Source organism: Armigeres subalbatus, chromosome 1, assembly GCF_024139115.2.
Source record: "Armigeres subalbatus isolate Guangzhou_Male chromosome 1, GZ_Asu_2, whole genome shotgun sequence".
Lineage (NCBI taxonomy): Eukaryota > Metazoa > Arthropoda > Insecta > Diptera > Culicidae > Armigeres > Armigeres subalbatus.
The window spans coordinates 47,415,891-47,431,049 of NC_085139.1; the positions used below are offsets into that span (position 1 = coordinate 47,415,891).

General features: G+C 47.9%; 1 non-coding gene across 1 annotated transcript; it reads right to left on the minus strand.

Moving 5' to 3' along the window:
* Positions 1–299: 299 nt before the first annotated feature.
* Positions 300–373, minus strand: Trnaa-agc (transfer RNA alanine (anticodon AGC)). Its single transcript has one exon. It is a non-coding gene; the product is annotated as a tRNA-Ala (tRNA).
* Between the last annotated feature and the right edge of the window lie 14,786 nt (positions 374–15,159).

Here is a 15,159-nt window from a genome sequence, read left to right on the forward strand (position 1 = left end):
ATCTTCTGGAGTCCTAGATAGCCTCTCAGAGTGTTGGAGTTACGCATCGTAACTGATGGGATAGCTTCTGCTCCTTTTATAGCGACCAGATGTCTGAAACTGCTATGTGACGATGAAGGAAGCAAATTCCCATTTGCAGTTTAAATAGTGCGAGAAGACTGTTATATGGATGACGTTCTTCCAGGAGTCCCAAGCATCGAAGAAGCTATTGAAGCCTAGAAGGATGTGAAAACTCAAATGTGAATATGTGCATTATGTGGAAGATATTGATTTGAAAAATTTATTGGAGGTAACCACTTTCCCTTCGATGGGACTCGAACCCACGACGCCCAGTACGCTAGACTGGTGCTTTAACCAACTAAGCTACGAAGGGGCTCCGTCGGCCGTCACAACCATACGGCTACTGAAAGAGCTCGAAATTCCCAAATTGGACTCAAATTACTCGCAATCCATTTGTCAAGCCAACACTACCACATGTGTATAGTACACGTTCAGATTAGAGGAGCGTGAGTATTTAGAATTTCTGGCGCCTACACGCATTCTTCATCAGCAACTGTACTGATCAAGTGAGGTTGTGTGAGCTATCTGCCAGTCCGTCGTCAAGCTCACATTTTGACGCCACAATACACGGTTCGAGGCCGCATCTCTCCATCCTCGAATGTGCCCATCGCTCGCCAAGTCGTTCTGTACCTGGTCAGCCCACCTCTGGCGCTCCACGCCATCTTGTACCTGCCGGATCGGAAGCAAACACCATCTTTGTAGGGTTGCTGTCCGGCATTCTTGCAACATGCACTGCCCATCGTACCCTTCCGGTTTTAGCTACCTTCTGGATGCTGAGTTCACCGTAGAGCTGGGCTCGCTCGTGGTTCATCCTTCGCCGCCACATGCCGTCTTTTGGCACACCATGAAAGATGCTCCTGAGCACCCGTCTCTCGAATACTCCGAGTGCTTGTAAGTCCTCCTCGAGTCCAAGTCCAAGTTTCATGTCCGTAGAGGACTACCGGTCTTAAAAGCGTTTTGTACATGACACATTTGGTGCGGGTCGGAATCTTTCTTGACCGCAATTTCTTCTGGAGCTCGTAGCAGGCCCGACTTCCAAAGATGATGCGCCTTCGAATTTCATTACTAACATTATTATCAGCCGTTGGCAAGGATCCAAGGTAAACGAATAAACCGACCACCCCAAAGGTATCCCCGTCTATTTATCGTAACACTGCTTCCCAGGCGGGAGCTGTCGCGCTCGGTTCCACCCACAAGCATGTATTTTGTCTTTGACGCATGCACACCACCAGTCCAACTTTTGTTGCTATCAAACAGCAGTACATCAGTATTCTCGAATTACGTCAAGCAACGGAATAATTTATCAAGATTGTTCAACACGAAATCTTTGGCGATGAAATTAAGCGAATTTAGAACGACGAACCGCGTAAAAGGACTGCAAAGTTGCATCAAATATTCCAAAATGCGTTTTGAGAATAGGTGGGAGATTGAAACATCCATTCATGATCCCTGGAACCAAGCATCCGTATTTACTTCCAAGGCATCCAACAGTCGATTTAATGAAAGAAGCATATAACGTGGAAAACTTACACTTACTTGATTCTGGTTACGATCTGTTCGAAAGATTACTAGAAACTGCGTTACGTGCTTTCGTGTAAATCCAAAATGTTTTAGCTAGGTAATGGGAAACCTTCCTTCCTGCAGAGTGACACGTTTGAGGTCGTAGGCGATGACTATGCGGGACCTGTTTTTGTGAAACAAGGGCGACACACACCGGAATTGGATAAAGCGCATTTAGACATCTTTGTATGCATGGTAACCAAGGCTGTACATCTTGAATTGAACACTTGAAATTGAAGACAAGGAAGATCCACTCCGATAATGGTTCTAGCTTCAAGGGAGCCAGAAATGAGTTGCACGAGCTTTTTGGGTTGTTCCGGTCTGCAACGATGAATAACGAGGTTGCAGGATCTTGTCTGCCAAAAGAAATATCTTGCATTTTATTCTGCCAGAAGCGCCTAACTTTGGGAAAATTTGGGAGGCAACAGTCAAAAGCGTTAAGTTCCATCTAAAAAGGATTCTAAAAAACGCTTAATTGACATATGAAGAGTATATGACAGTCTTGGTACAGGTTGAGGCTATTCTAAATTCAAGACCGCTTTGTTAAATTTTGCCTAATCCTGGTGACTCTGAAGTGCTTACACCCGAGCATGTTTTGATCAGTCGGCCTTTATACTAGCATACTAGAACCCAGCTATCAAGAGATATCAATCAATCGCTTGAGCAGATGGCAATATCTGCAAAGGTTGCGTGAAGACTTCTGGCATAAGTGGAAAACCAAATCAAAAGGTCAAACATCCAGCCCGTCATGATCGTCCTGATAGAGGAGAGAGACGCACTTCCACAACACTGGAAATTAGGGAGGATTGTGAAAAAGCTATCCTGGAACCGACGAGCTAGTTTGTCTCATTGACGTGAAAGTCGACGACTCCATCTATGAACATTCAATAACGGACATTTCCGTCTTGCTGAACGAAGAAAACATCAACACCCAGTAGAATTATTCAGAGAACAATTTGCATTTTCACCAGATAGTTTGAAGTGGTCATCGATGAAGTAAGTACAGTGCGCGTTTTAGTCGTCGCGAAAATGTGAAAAAATCGATTTGGTGTGTTCGGTGGATAGCGCGCTTGTATTGAGCTTTGCGCCCGGTCGAGACAAGCGCGAGCTACCATAGTCTGCAGTAGCCATCGAGCAGAGAGAACTGTTCATAAAGCACTCTTTAAGCTTTTTCAATGTTTTCGCCGATATAAACACGACTAACGAACCATTTCAATGAGTAAGTGAAAAATTTGCAAAACTAGCTACATCTCACAATGAGCTCCTATTCAAAACAAGAAGGTTTTTATGAATGGGTTTTAAGAATGGGCCTGGGGCAAAACGCCATGTCCTCACAGTAAATTAGGAGTAGGGGAGGAAAATTAGATCGACACCCATTGCTACAAAAGACCAAGGAAACTTCTGCATCTCCATGAGCGCACTGGGAGAAAATAGTATGTTAGTTGGAAAGGAGTTCTAATGGAACTAACTTTGGTAAGCGATGAATTCTGAACGATGCGCACCAGACGAGCAAAAATACGAGCTGTTGCATACTATGTAATTAATTCACTTCAGATAGCCTTCTCGATGGCTCCTGTGAACTGTGGAGTATCGCAATTGTCTTGACCGAAGCGACTTGCTGAACGGCTACTTTAAAACTTATTTCAGTTATTGATTTCTACATACTATCGTTAAACAAATAGAAATTCTGTGCAAACATTATTTGTCAATCGTCGTTTCCAACTGATTATATAATTATTACCCCTCCCTTGCTGTGTCAACTACACCCACGTTCAAACCCCTTCGGCATCATTCCGTTCCACCAGCTCCTTCGGAGCAAAGTCGCACTGCACAAACAACTTTTAAACATGATTAACGTTATCTGCCATTGATTCGCTCCTTTGCACATTGCATATGGTTTACCATCTTGCTCGATATCCCTCCGTTCGGAACGGAGTTGCTCCATCGCTGCTATAGTGGGCTGCACTTATTCGCACATCGATCCTCCGCCGATAGCAGCATCATTCCACGGTTCTTCCAATATGGTAGTTAGCGATTAGTTCCACACGAACTGTTTCGATATTGATAAAAATAATGCAATAAACAAGCGAGCTATAGTTGTTGATGGAGGTTGGTAGAAGGGGATGCCCCTCCTAACGAGACCCCAGCCAAAGGATGCTTTCGGTTAGATCATTTTTCGCGCTTGTTTTGCCATTTCCAGTCAACCAGTCGGTCGTGTGATTTGGATTAATCACACATAATCAGATACCATTTTTTGTACATACACGCTGAGACCGCGTTCCACATGTAGCAAACCGAATGGAAATCCAAGCGTGACTTATGGCATTTTGGCACCCGATCATCGGGTGCCTTACACTGTTCAACCACACTAGCGCTCTCGAAGAAAAGAGGAGACACCGTTTGACACTAATCTCATCGTAAACTGTAGGATTACGCTGTCCGAGTCGATTGGTTCGGTTTCAGAAAGAAAAGGTGACAGCTTCGAGGGTGAGACCCTAGCGGAATCCCACCAACGAAGTGTGAATAATTGATTGAAGTTGATCCCTTCTGACGCGTTATTTGCTCAAAGCTAGTCAAGTTTGATCAGTTTTTTACTATTCCAACCGGATTGGTATAGTAATCTGCAGTCAAGTAGTCAATTAGCGAGAATTGTTTTAAAATCGTTCTACTCGTAATTATATTATCAGGACTATGGCAACAATTTGTTAATCATCCTCATTTTCAATACACTTTTGTTATGTTTGAATTATCATTTATCAGAAAAATGATATATATTGGTGTTTCTCATAGAATTGATGCATTGATAATCAGTCTAGAGAGGCCATGCCAGAGCTCAAATCTCTCCGAAGTTGAATAAATCGAATGTTTCTTCTCCACGCTCACGGCATGAACCGAGTGGAGAGCAAGAGTAACATTTCGTGCGCCTACCTGCTGTGATGATTGTTGTTGAGCAACAGATGACATGCAGCCGGCTCCGCAGGAGACTCTTCAAATAATGCCGTTCCGGGCTTAATTAGATTTGGTTCTTAGCCGTTGGGAAGTGCCACACGGTCCCACCCACATTCACGCTGCACCATGCAACAATCCAAAGGCATCAAACATTTGTTGATGGGACTTTAATTTATATAAGAAACGAGAAAAAAGCCTAGAATCTGGAATCAATTGCCGTAGGCCAATTCAGCAGTTGGATGAATGCAGGCTCAATCGGTCTCGATTGATCCAATCCTAATAGGACCCTTTGTTTGCACCGTATCAAGAAATGCAGTTTTTTGGGCTTTGTATTTAAAATCGTTCTACTCAAAGCTATAAGCTAGTTCAGCATTCCTGGCTAAAAAGCATCCCACTTTCACAGCCTTGATCATCATTTCCTTCGATGAGCCACATCCTCAAAGTGAAACCTATTATGTCTATTTGTTCCGCCCACCCTCGAGCAACGAGCATTTATTTTGCAATTCCTTCTTCCGGTTGCAGATGAAAGGTATCCGTTCTCTTATTTGCGGACCCTAGGCCAGAAGCCCATTCATTAGCACATCAAAGGTCCTGAAGCAGTAGGCGTTAGTTTTGTAACCTTTAAGAGCAGCTGAAATCCTTCACGAACGTGGCACATGTCTTGAAGCCCGCAGAATGAACAAATAGTTCGTTCTATTCGACGAAAAGAATGCAATTGATCTACCTACAGGCAATGGTGCCTCTCTTATCAAAAACTAATAATTATTTTATTTTCAGTGTTGATAGCGCATCAAAATTTGCTAAATTTTAGCAAAGCGATAATGAGTCGGTTTTTGTGAGGGCCGATCAACGACGGAAAAAATGTTTACATTTGGGTAAACCCTTCCTTGAGTACTTGGCAGTCTGTCTGCCAAACCATAACTCTACTGGTCTGTTCATTCCTCAGACCAGTTCGCGTCCAGGACTTTCGTTTGTGGTCAGACGAAACGTGTCGAGTAAGGCCAGTCGCGCAATCTGCTGCCCTAGGTTCGCCAATAGGTGACAAGCGTAGAACTTCTCACATTCACATTGATTAACAAGACCGAGCCTCTTGAAAGGAGGCTTTCTAGCCTCTTGAAAGAAGGCTTCCGAGCCTCTTGAAAGGAGGCTTCCGAGCCTCTTGAAAGAAGGCTTCCGAGCCTTTTGAAGGGAGGCTTCCGAGCCTCTTGAAAGAAGGCTTCCGAACCTCTGGAAAGAAGGCTTACCGAGCCACTTGAAAGAAGGCTTCCGGGCCTCTTGAAAGGAGGCTTCCGAGCCTCTTGAAAGGAGGCTTCCGAGCCTCTTGAAAGGAGGCTTCCGAGCCTCTTGAAAGGAGGCTTCCGAGCCTCTTGAAGGAGGCTTCCGAGCCTCTTGAAAGGAGGCTTCCGAGCCTCTTGAAAGGAGGCTTCCGAGCCCCCTGAAAGGAGGCGTCCGGGCCCCCTGAAAGGAGGCCTCCGAGCCCCTTGAAAGGAGGCTTCCGAGCCTCTTGAAAGGAGGCTTCCGAGCCTCTTGAAAGGAGGCTTCCGAGCCTCTTGAAAGGAGGCTTGCCGAGCCTCTTGAAAGGAGGCTTGCCGAGCCTCTTGAAAGGAGGCTTGCCGAGCCTCTTGAAAGGAGGCTTGCCGAGCCTCTTGAAAGGAGGCTTGCCGAGCCTCTTGAAAGGAGGCTTGCCGAGCCTCTTGAAAGGAGGCTTGCCGAGCCTCTTGAAAGGAGGCTTGCCGAGCCTCTTGAAAGGAGGCTTGCCGAGCCTCTTGAAGGAGGCTTGCCGAGCCTCTTGAAAGGAGGCTTGCCGAGCCTCTTGACAGGAGGCTTGCCGAGCCTCTTGACAGGAGGCTTGCCGAGCCTCTTGACAGGAGGCTTGCTGAGCCTCTTGAAGGAGGCTTGAGGCCTCTTGAAAGGAGGCTTACCAAGCCTCTTGAAGAAGGCTTACCAAGCCTCTTGAAAGGAGGCTTGCCGAGCCTCTTGAAAGGAGGCTTGCCGAGCCTCTTGAAAGGAGGCTTGCCGAGCCTCTTGAAAGGAGGCTTGCCGGGCCTCTTGAAAGGAGGCTTGCCGGGCCTCTTGAAGGGAGGCTTGCCCAACCTCTTGAAGGAGGCTTGCCGAGTCTCTTGAAAGGAGGCTTGCAGGCCTCTTGAAGGAGGCTTGCCGAGTCTCTTGTAAGAAGGCTTGCCGAGGCCTCTTGAAAGGAGGCTTGCCGAGGCCTCTTGGAAGGAGGACTGCCGGGCCTCTTGGAAGGAGGCCTGCCGAGCCTCTTGAAAGGAGGCCTGCCGGGCCTCTTGAAAGGAGGCCTGCCGGGCCTCTTGAAAGGAGGCCTGCCGGGCCTCTTGAAAGGAGGCCTGCCGAGCCTCTTGAAGGAGGCTTGTCGGTGCTCTTGAAAGGAGGCTTGCCCGGCATCTTGAAATGAGGCTTGCCCAGCCTCTGGAAAGGAGGCTTGCCAAGCCTCTTGAAGGAGGCTTGCCGAGGCCTCTTGAAGGAGGCTTGCCGAGCCTCTTGAAAGGAGGCTTGCCGAGGCCTCTTGAAAGGAGGCTTGCCGGAGCCTTTGAAGGAGGCTTGCCGAGCCTTTTGAAAGGAGGCTTGCAGGCCTCTTGGAAGGAGGCTTGCCCTGCCTCTTGGAAGGAGACTTGCCGATCCTCTTGAAAGGAGGCTTGCCGAGCCTCTTGAAACGAGGCTTGCCAGGCCTCTTGAAGGAGGCTTGCCGAGCCTCTTGAAGGAGGCTTGCCGAGCCTCTTGAAGGAGGCTTGCAGGCCTCTTGAAAGGAGGCTTGCCAGGCCTCTTGAAAGGAGGCTTGCCGAGCCTCTTGATGGGAGGCTTGCCGAGGCCTCTTGAAAGGAGGCTTGCCGAGCCTCTTGAAAGGAGGCTTGCCGAGCCTCTTGAAGGACGCTTGCCGAGGCCTCTTGACAGGAAGCTTGCCGAGCCTCTTGACAGGAGGCTTGCCGAGCCTCTTGAAGGAGGCTTGCCGAGCCTCTTGAAAGGAGGCTTGCCAGGCCTCTTGAAGGAGGCTTCCAGGCCTCTTGAAGGAGGCTTCCTGGCCTCTTGAAAGGGAGGCTTCCTGGCCTCTTGAAAGGAGGCTTCCTGGCCTCTTGAAGGAGGCTTCCAGGCCTCTTGAAAGGAGGCTTCTGAGCCTCTTGAAGGAGGCTTCTGGGCCTCTTGAAAGGAGGCTTCCAGGCCTCTTGAAGAGGCTTCCAGGCCTCTTGAAAGGAGGCTTCCAGGCCTCTTGAAGGAGGCTTGGGGCCTCTTGAAGGAGGCTTCCGGGCCTCTTGAAAGGAGGCTTCCGAGCCTCTTGAAGGAGGCTTCCAGGCCTCTTGAAGGAGGCTTCTGAGCCTCTTGAAAGGAGGCTTCCGGGCCTCTTGAAGGAGGCTCTGAGCCTCTTGAAAGGAGGCTTCCGAGCCTCTTGAAGGAGGCTCTGAGCCTCTTGAAAGGAGGCTTCCTGAGCCTCTTGAAAGGAGGCTTCCTAGCCTCTTGAAAGGAGGCTTCCTGGCCTCTTGAAAGGAGGCTTCCTGGCCTCTTGAAAGGAGGCTTCCTAGCCCTCTTGAAAGGAGGCTTCCTGGCCTCTTGAAAGGAGGCTTCCTGGCCTCTTGAAAGGAGGCTTCCTGGCCTCTTGAAGGGAGGCTTCCTGGCCTCTTGAAGGAGGCTTCCTGAGCCTCTTGAAGGAGGCTTGAGCCTCTTGAAGGAGGCTTCCAGGCCTCTTGAAAGGAGGCTTCCTGGCCTCTTGAAGGAGGCTTTAGCCTCTTGAAAGGAGGCTTCGCCTCTTGAAAGGAGGCTTCCTGGCCTCTTGAAAGGAGGCTTCCTGGCCTCTTGAAAGGAGGCTTCTGAGCCTCTTGAAAGGAGGCTTCCTGAGCCTCTTGAAAGGAGGCTCTGAGCCTCTTGAAAGGAGGCTTCCGGGCCTCTTGAAAGGAGGCTTCCAGGCCTCTTGAAAGGAGGCTTGAGCCTCTTGAAGGAGGCTGAGCCTCTTGAAAGGAGGCTTCCGAGCCTCTTGAAAGGAGGCTTCTGAGCCTCTTGAAAGGGAGGCTTCTGAGCCTCTTGAAAGGAGGCTTCCAGGCCTCTTGAAGGAGGCTTCCAGGCCTCTTGAGGGAGGCTGAGCCTCTTGAAGGAGGCTTCCAGGCCTCTTGAAAGGAGGCTTCCGGGCCTCTTGAAAGGAGGCTCTGAGCCTCTTGAAGGAGGCTTCCAGGCCTCTTGAAGGAGGCTTCTGAGCCTCTTGAAAGGAGGCTTCCAGGCCTCTTGAAAGGAGGCTTCCGGGCCTCTTGAAAGGAGGCTTCCAGGCCTCTTGAAAGGAGGCTTCTGAGCCTCTTGAAAGGAGGCTTCCGGGCCTCTTGAAAGGGAGGCTTGCTGAGCCTCTTGAAAGGAGGCTTGCTGAGCCTCTTGAAGGAGGCTTGCCAGGCCTCTTGAAAGGAGGCTTGCTGAGGCCTCTTGAAAGGAGGCTTGCCGAGGCCTCTTGAAAGGAGGCTTGCCGAGGCCTCTTGAAGGAGGCTTGCCGAGCCTCTTGAAAGGAGGCTTGCTGAGCCTCTTGAAGGAGGCTTGCCGAGCCTCTTGAAAGGAGGCTTGCCAGGCCTCTTGAAAGGAGGCTTGCCAGGCCTCTTGAAGGAGGCTTGCCGAGCCTCTTGAAAGGAGGCTTGCCGAGCCTCTTGAAAGGAGACTTGCCGAGGCCTCTTGAAGGAGGCTTGCCGAGCCTCTTGAAAGGAGGCTTGCCAGGCCTCTTGAAAGGAGGCTTGCCAGGCCTCTTGAAGGAGCACTTGAGCCTCTTGAAAGGAGGCTTGCCGAGCCTCTTGAAAGGAGGCTTGCCGAGCCTCTTGAAAGGAGGCTTGCCGAGCCTCTTGAAAGGAGGCTTGCCGAGCCTCTTGAAAGGAGGCTTGCCGAGCCTCTTGAAAGGAGGCTTGCCGAGCCTCTTGAAAGGAGGCTTGCCGAGCCTCTTGAAGCGAGGGTTTCAGAGCCTCTGGAAGGGAGGCTTGCCGAGCCTCTTGACAGGAGGCTTGCCGCCCCTTTGGACGGGAGGCTTGCCGGGCCTCTTGAAAGGAGGCTTGCCGAGCCTCTTGAAAGGAGGCTTGCCGGGCCTCTTGAAAGGAGGCTTGCCGAGCCTCTTGAAAGGAGGCTTGCCGAGCCTCTTGAAAGGAGGCTTGCCGAGCCTCTTGAAAGGAGGCTTGCCGAGCCTCTTGAAAGGAGGCTTGCCGAGCCTCTTGAAAGGAGGCTTGCCGAGCCTCTTGAAAGGAGGCTTGCCGAGCCTCTTGAAAGGAGGCTTGCCGAGCCTCTTGAAAGGAGGCTTGCCGAGCCTCTTGAAAGGAGGCTTGCCGAGCCTCTTGAAAGGAGGCTTGCCGAGCCTCTTGAAAGGAGGCTTGCCGAGCCTCTTGAAAGGAGGCTTCCGAGCCTCTTGAAAGGAGGCTTGCCGAGCCTCTTGAAAGGAGGCTTGCCGAGCCTCTTGAAAGGAGGCTTGCCGAGCCTCTTGAAAGGAGGCTTGCCGAGCCTCTTGAAAGGAGGCTTGCCGAGCCTCTTGAAAGAAAACCCCATACCGTAAGTGATGTATTTTTTCCTGTAGTTTCGTCCAGCTTTTACTTTCCAATCAAATTTTAATGTTGTCTAAAGTGTTTAGTTCTAAGTTGCTTTGATAATTGTTATGTATTGTATTTTTTGCAGTGATTCAATCCAACAAATCTTTTTTATCATCAATTAATCCCAATTTTACGCTTTCACCCCGAATCCCTCCTAGTAAAAGGTGTAGGTGGCAGCTAATCGTTGACGGCCAAACCGATTAGTTTCGATCGATCGTAAGATAATTAATGGACATCTGAAAAGTGGCGCGGCAACCACATCACAAACGATTATCATCAACCGTCAGCCCTCGAAACACGTCGGACATCATCGACTGGGATGGTCGCTGACCTGCCATGCATCAACCATAAGCGCACTCACCAATCTGAGATCCATTTTATGCTTATTCGCAAACTCATGATGACGACAACGAACGGTCGGGTTTGTGGTCGTGGTCGCGAACTTATGAGCAATGCGCGGCTGTTCATAGGTGAAAGATCATCATCTTTCTCTGGTGCCCCACGAACGGCGATAGACATGCAAGCATCGCACCGTCAGCCGATCGGTAGAGTAGAAGCGCTGATACTAACGAAGCGAGTCCCAGCTACGGAAGGCCGCCATTAGAAGTGCGGTTGCACGCCAACATCATTAATTTATGATGATTGTTGTCTAATTGTAACAATGTACCGCCGGTCTGGATAAAGTATCCCTTTCGGGGTAATGCGAAAACAACAAACCAGCAACGAGTGTAGCGATGAGGAAGTGCGATCATTTTCACACCATGATGCGCGGCTGTTTTTCCTAGAAAATCACCCCAGCGGACTACTTTCATGGTTGATCTTTGATCGAGGCTGATTTTCACTGCAGTAATCGGCAACTAACTCGAGCGCAGCTCGTTTTGCAGAATGATCCCCATAATTGGTGGGCAGCCGCCAAATCTAACCAACATCCGGATCTCGTTTGAGCGATGAGTGAATCCAGATTGTGGCGAAGCAAAGTGACGGATGAAGACAGAAAAAAATGTTTTTGAAATTATTAATATTGTTGAGATCCAAAACTTGTAATCATTGATATCATGCAAAGTTTTATTCAAATCTGTTATAAAAATGTGAAACAAAATAAAATGATATTAAAATATCATTTCAAGCAAAAAATAATTTGAGAATTCAGTCGACACTTGGCCACTTTGTGCGGCGGCAGCCGTTTCCATTCTTATGATTTTATTGCAACAAACCGCGTGTGTAATCTGCAGATTGCAACTGCTCAGATCCAGAAATTAACAACCCAGAAACCGAGTCGGCACCGCCAGGACCCGAAACAGATCCCGAACGAGTGTTTTCGAAGGCGGCAGCCCCCAGTCAGGTGTTAATTTGTTAGGTTTCACCTTTGTTGTTTAGATGATGCTTGATTGGCTTCCCGGGAAAGAACGGCAACCAAACGAAAACCGAGTGGCTAATTACAATAATTTCACAGAAATCAACATAAAAAGGTGTCAGAATATTGGCCGGGTTTTATTTGACCTACACGAGGTGCAAGTCACATTTTCTTAGTTTCTCTTAGTTTTTCTTTTCTGAATCCTAATCCCAAGGGTGGAGCACGAGGTCAAAGTCGGATCAATATTTGACTCGGCGTCAAACGGAGCCAATTAGAAGTCACTCAAAATTCCCTTGTCTGATATAGGGAAGTGGAAAAAAGTGAAAAAAAAGTTTCACCTTTCGCTAATAGCACGAGCTCAAATTGCATAGGGCCATATAAGCTGACATGACGAAGAATCAAAAATAAACTTTGAATTTTTGCTTCTCTTTCTATATACACAAAGAAACCAGCAGAATCATAATAATCAATCAAAATTGAACCTTTATAGTTGTGAATAAAATGTCATAAAACTTCGATTTGCTAAAGATTAATAATTGATAAAAATAATTATTATTTTACCGAACGTGGGCAGCTGAATAAGAAGAATTAGAGCCCAACGTGTCGTTGTCTCACGTTTCAGGCAGCTACAGTTCTTTTTCAAATATGCAATCGAAATCTTCACACAATTTTGCACACCATCCACCGTTGCTTTAACCAGTCTGGTAAGTTTCCCGGAAAAGCTGTTCTCGTTCATAATTTTCATAGCTCTACGTGGTCTATTTTGTCGTATGCCGCCTTAAAATCAACGAACAGATGGTGCGTTGGGACCTGGTATTCACGGCACCAATCGAAGGGGTCAAGCGTTACTAGAGGCTTAGCGAAGCTCGACGCAGTGCTAGTTAATGATTGTTCCACTAGCACGTTCAGAAGGAACGGGGTCGAGTCATGGATTGACGTAACGTTTGTCAGTCCTGGTCTGGCACCAGATTTGGGGCGGACGGTAGATGAGGGTTACACCCACAGTGGTCATCTAGCAATTCGCTTTAGGATCAACTATGGCGTGCAACATCCGAGGTCCGGGGATCCGGATCAGTCCCGTGTGTGGAGGACCAATCACTTTGACAGTGAAATTTTCACCGCGACCCTGGGACTGGAAGCCAACACTGAAGGTCTGAGCGGGGATGCGTTGGTAGTAGTCCTATCACGCATGTGCGACGCCACCATGCCGAGGAAATCCATGTCGAGAAATGGCAGACGCTCGGTATACTGGTGGAGTGCCGAGATTGTGGCGGCCCTTCGATCAAGCTACCTCAAGGCTATACGAAGGATGCAACGTGCCCGCACCGAGGATAAAAGAGCGAACCGCCGGGCTGCGAATCTGGCCTTCAACAAGGTCATCAAGAGCAGAGCCTAAAATATTCATCTTCATGAAGCAACTTCGGTCCGAATTTTGACAAACATCGCATGAATATTCAAAACATAGAATGACATAGTCATACGACTACTCCACCAATTCATTCATTCGACTGTCATTGAGTATGCTTACTATGTGCAGAAAAAAAACATAATTAGCATTGTTTATGTTGATGTTCACCGTTGAAAGTGCCTCACGGACGAAAATCAGATTCAGTTCTATGTGATAAATTACTTTATTCATTTGAAACGTGTTCAGATTTCAGATAATTTATCAATTTGTAAAATGTGCATAAATATTCAATGACTAATATTCAACCGAATATTGATAGTCCAGAGCCGACTATGAATGTGTCTGGAAGTGAACTGACAAATGAAGAAAGGTAGACTTCACCAAAAATTTTCTATTATTTTACACTCTGATCAAGAGCAGCAAGATACCCTGTTTCTACAACCTATGCGAAGGTTCCAACGCGAATCCATGGGGCTCTTTACCCCCCCTTTATCCTTTATCCCCTTTATCCCCGGATAGGTTGGCGAGGGTTACCGAGGTACTCTTCCCGTCCTGAGCTACAAGTCCCTGGCCTCTTGTACCGCAAGGCAATATAGGTGCGGCCAAAATGGTGGCTCCGGTGACGAACGAAGAAGAGTTACTTTCGGTGGCCAAATCCCTGGTAACGAACACTCCAGGGCCTGATGGAGCTCCGAAAATCGCTCTCAAAGCAGCAATCATAGTGTAACCGAACATGTTCAGAGATGCTTTGATGAGTGTAGATTAACCCAAAAGATGGAAAAGGCAGAAATTGGTGTTGCAGCCGAAGGCCGTGAAGCCGCCGGGCGATCCATCGGCGTATAGATATAGACCATTCTGTTTTAAAGACACGACGGTCAAGTTGCTAGAGAGGATCATCTTCAACAGGCTAACCTAGTACTTAGAGGGTACGGACGGCCTGACAAGCAATCAGTTCGGTTTTCACAAGGGTAAGTCCACGTTGGACGCTAACAACTCGGTGGTAAAGACTGCAGAGATAGCGATCCAACCGAAAAGGCGAGGTATTTGATACTGTACGTTATTGACACTTGATGTGCAGAACGCATTCAAAAGCGCAAACTGGGATGCCAACGCGCTCTCGTTACAGCAGCTTAGCCTGCCAGTGGGACTGTACCAGCTTTTGGAAAGCTATTTCCAGTACCGTGCACTATTATACGAGACCGATGCCAGTCAGAGAAGCGTTCCTATTACCGCAGGAGCTCCGCAAGGTTCAATACTTGGCCCGGTATTATTGAACCTTATGTACAACGGAGATTTAAAGCGATGACGTAGCCTTGGAGGTCTACAGGGAGTCAATTCCCGAGGTAGTAACTGACCGTAGCACACGCAATCAGCACGGTGGCGGAATGGTTGAGCGCTAGAGGCCTGGAGCTCGCTCAACATAAGACGAAGGTGGTTATCGTCAACAACCGCAAGTCGGTTCAACATGCAGTGATTCATGTGCGATCGCATCAAAGCGGAGCGAACCTAGCGGTGGAAGTCAAGCTTCACTGAACAATTTTTATCCCGAATCTCGAGACAGCGAAAATGGCCGGGAAATGGAAACCCTAATCCACATGATTGTGCTCCGCTTATACGCCGAAGCATCTGGCTCAAATCTTCCGCACCCCAAGTCGTTTTCTACTGATGTGGTAGAACCACCATAAGCTATTACACTGGCTCTGTTCACAGATAGCACTTCTCTCATCTACATACAAAGGTAGAATGATCAGAGTGCGTGTGGCAAAAATCCAAAAGCGTCTGGATGTTCTGACAGAATGTCTCATGATCTAGGTCGAACAAATCACGAGAACTGACGAGCTGCAATGTTTTACTCAAACTATTTTATATACTGAGAATCAAAAGGCCGTCATATAGAAATATAGGGTATAAGCTGTGTATTCATCACATTTTACTCGCCCAAACCGAAAATTGGCCTTTTGGTTGTTTTGGCCACATCTTTATTTGGGGCTGTCCTATTGTGCATATGGGCAATACATGATAATTGGAAACTGGATTGTGCGGCATGGCAAATTAAGAATAAAGAGGCTTCCTGTAAAAACGGGAACATTTCAAATGTTGACACCAGCAAGATAAATCAGCAATGTATTAATTTGACATTGGTAGCTAGTTTTGTTTTTCATGTAAGAGTATGCTAGAAAACTTGCCCATTTCTCCCTTTCATTAGTAAAGGAAAGCGTATTGTCTTTTGCGTTATGAAAACGCTTTCAAAACGCTTATTCATGCAAACATTCATT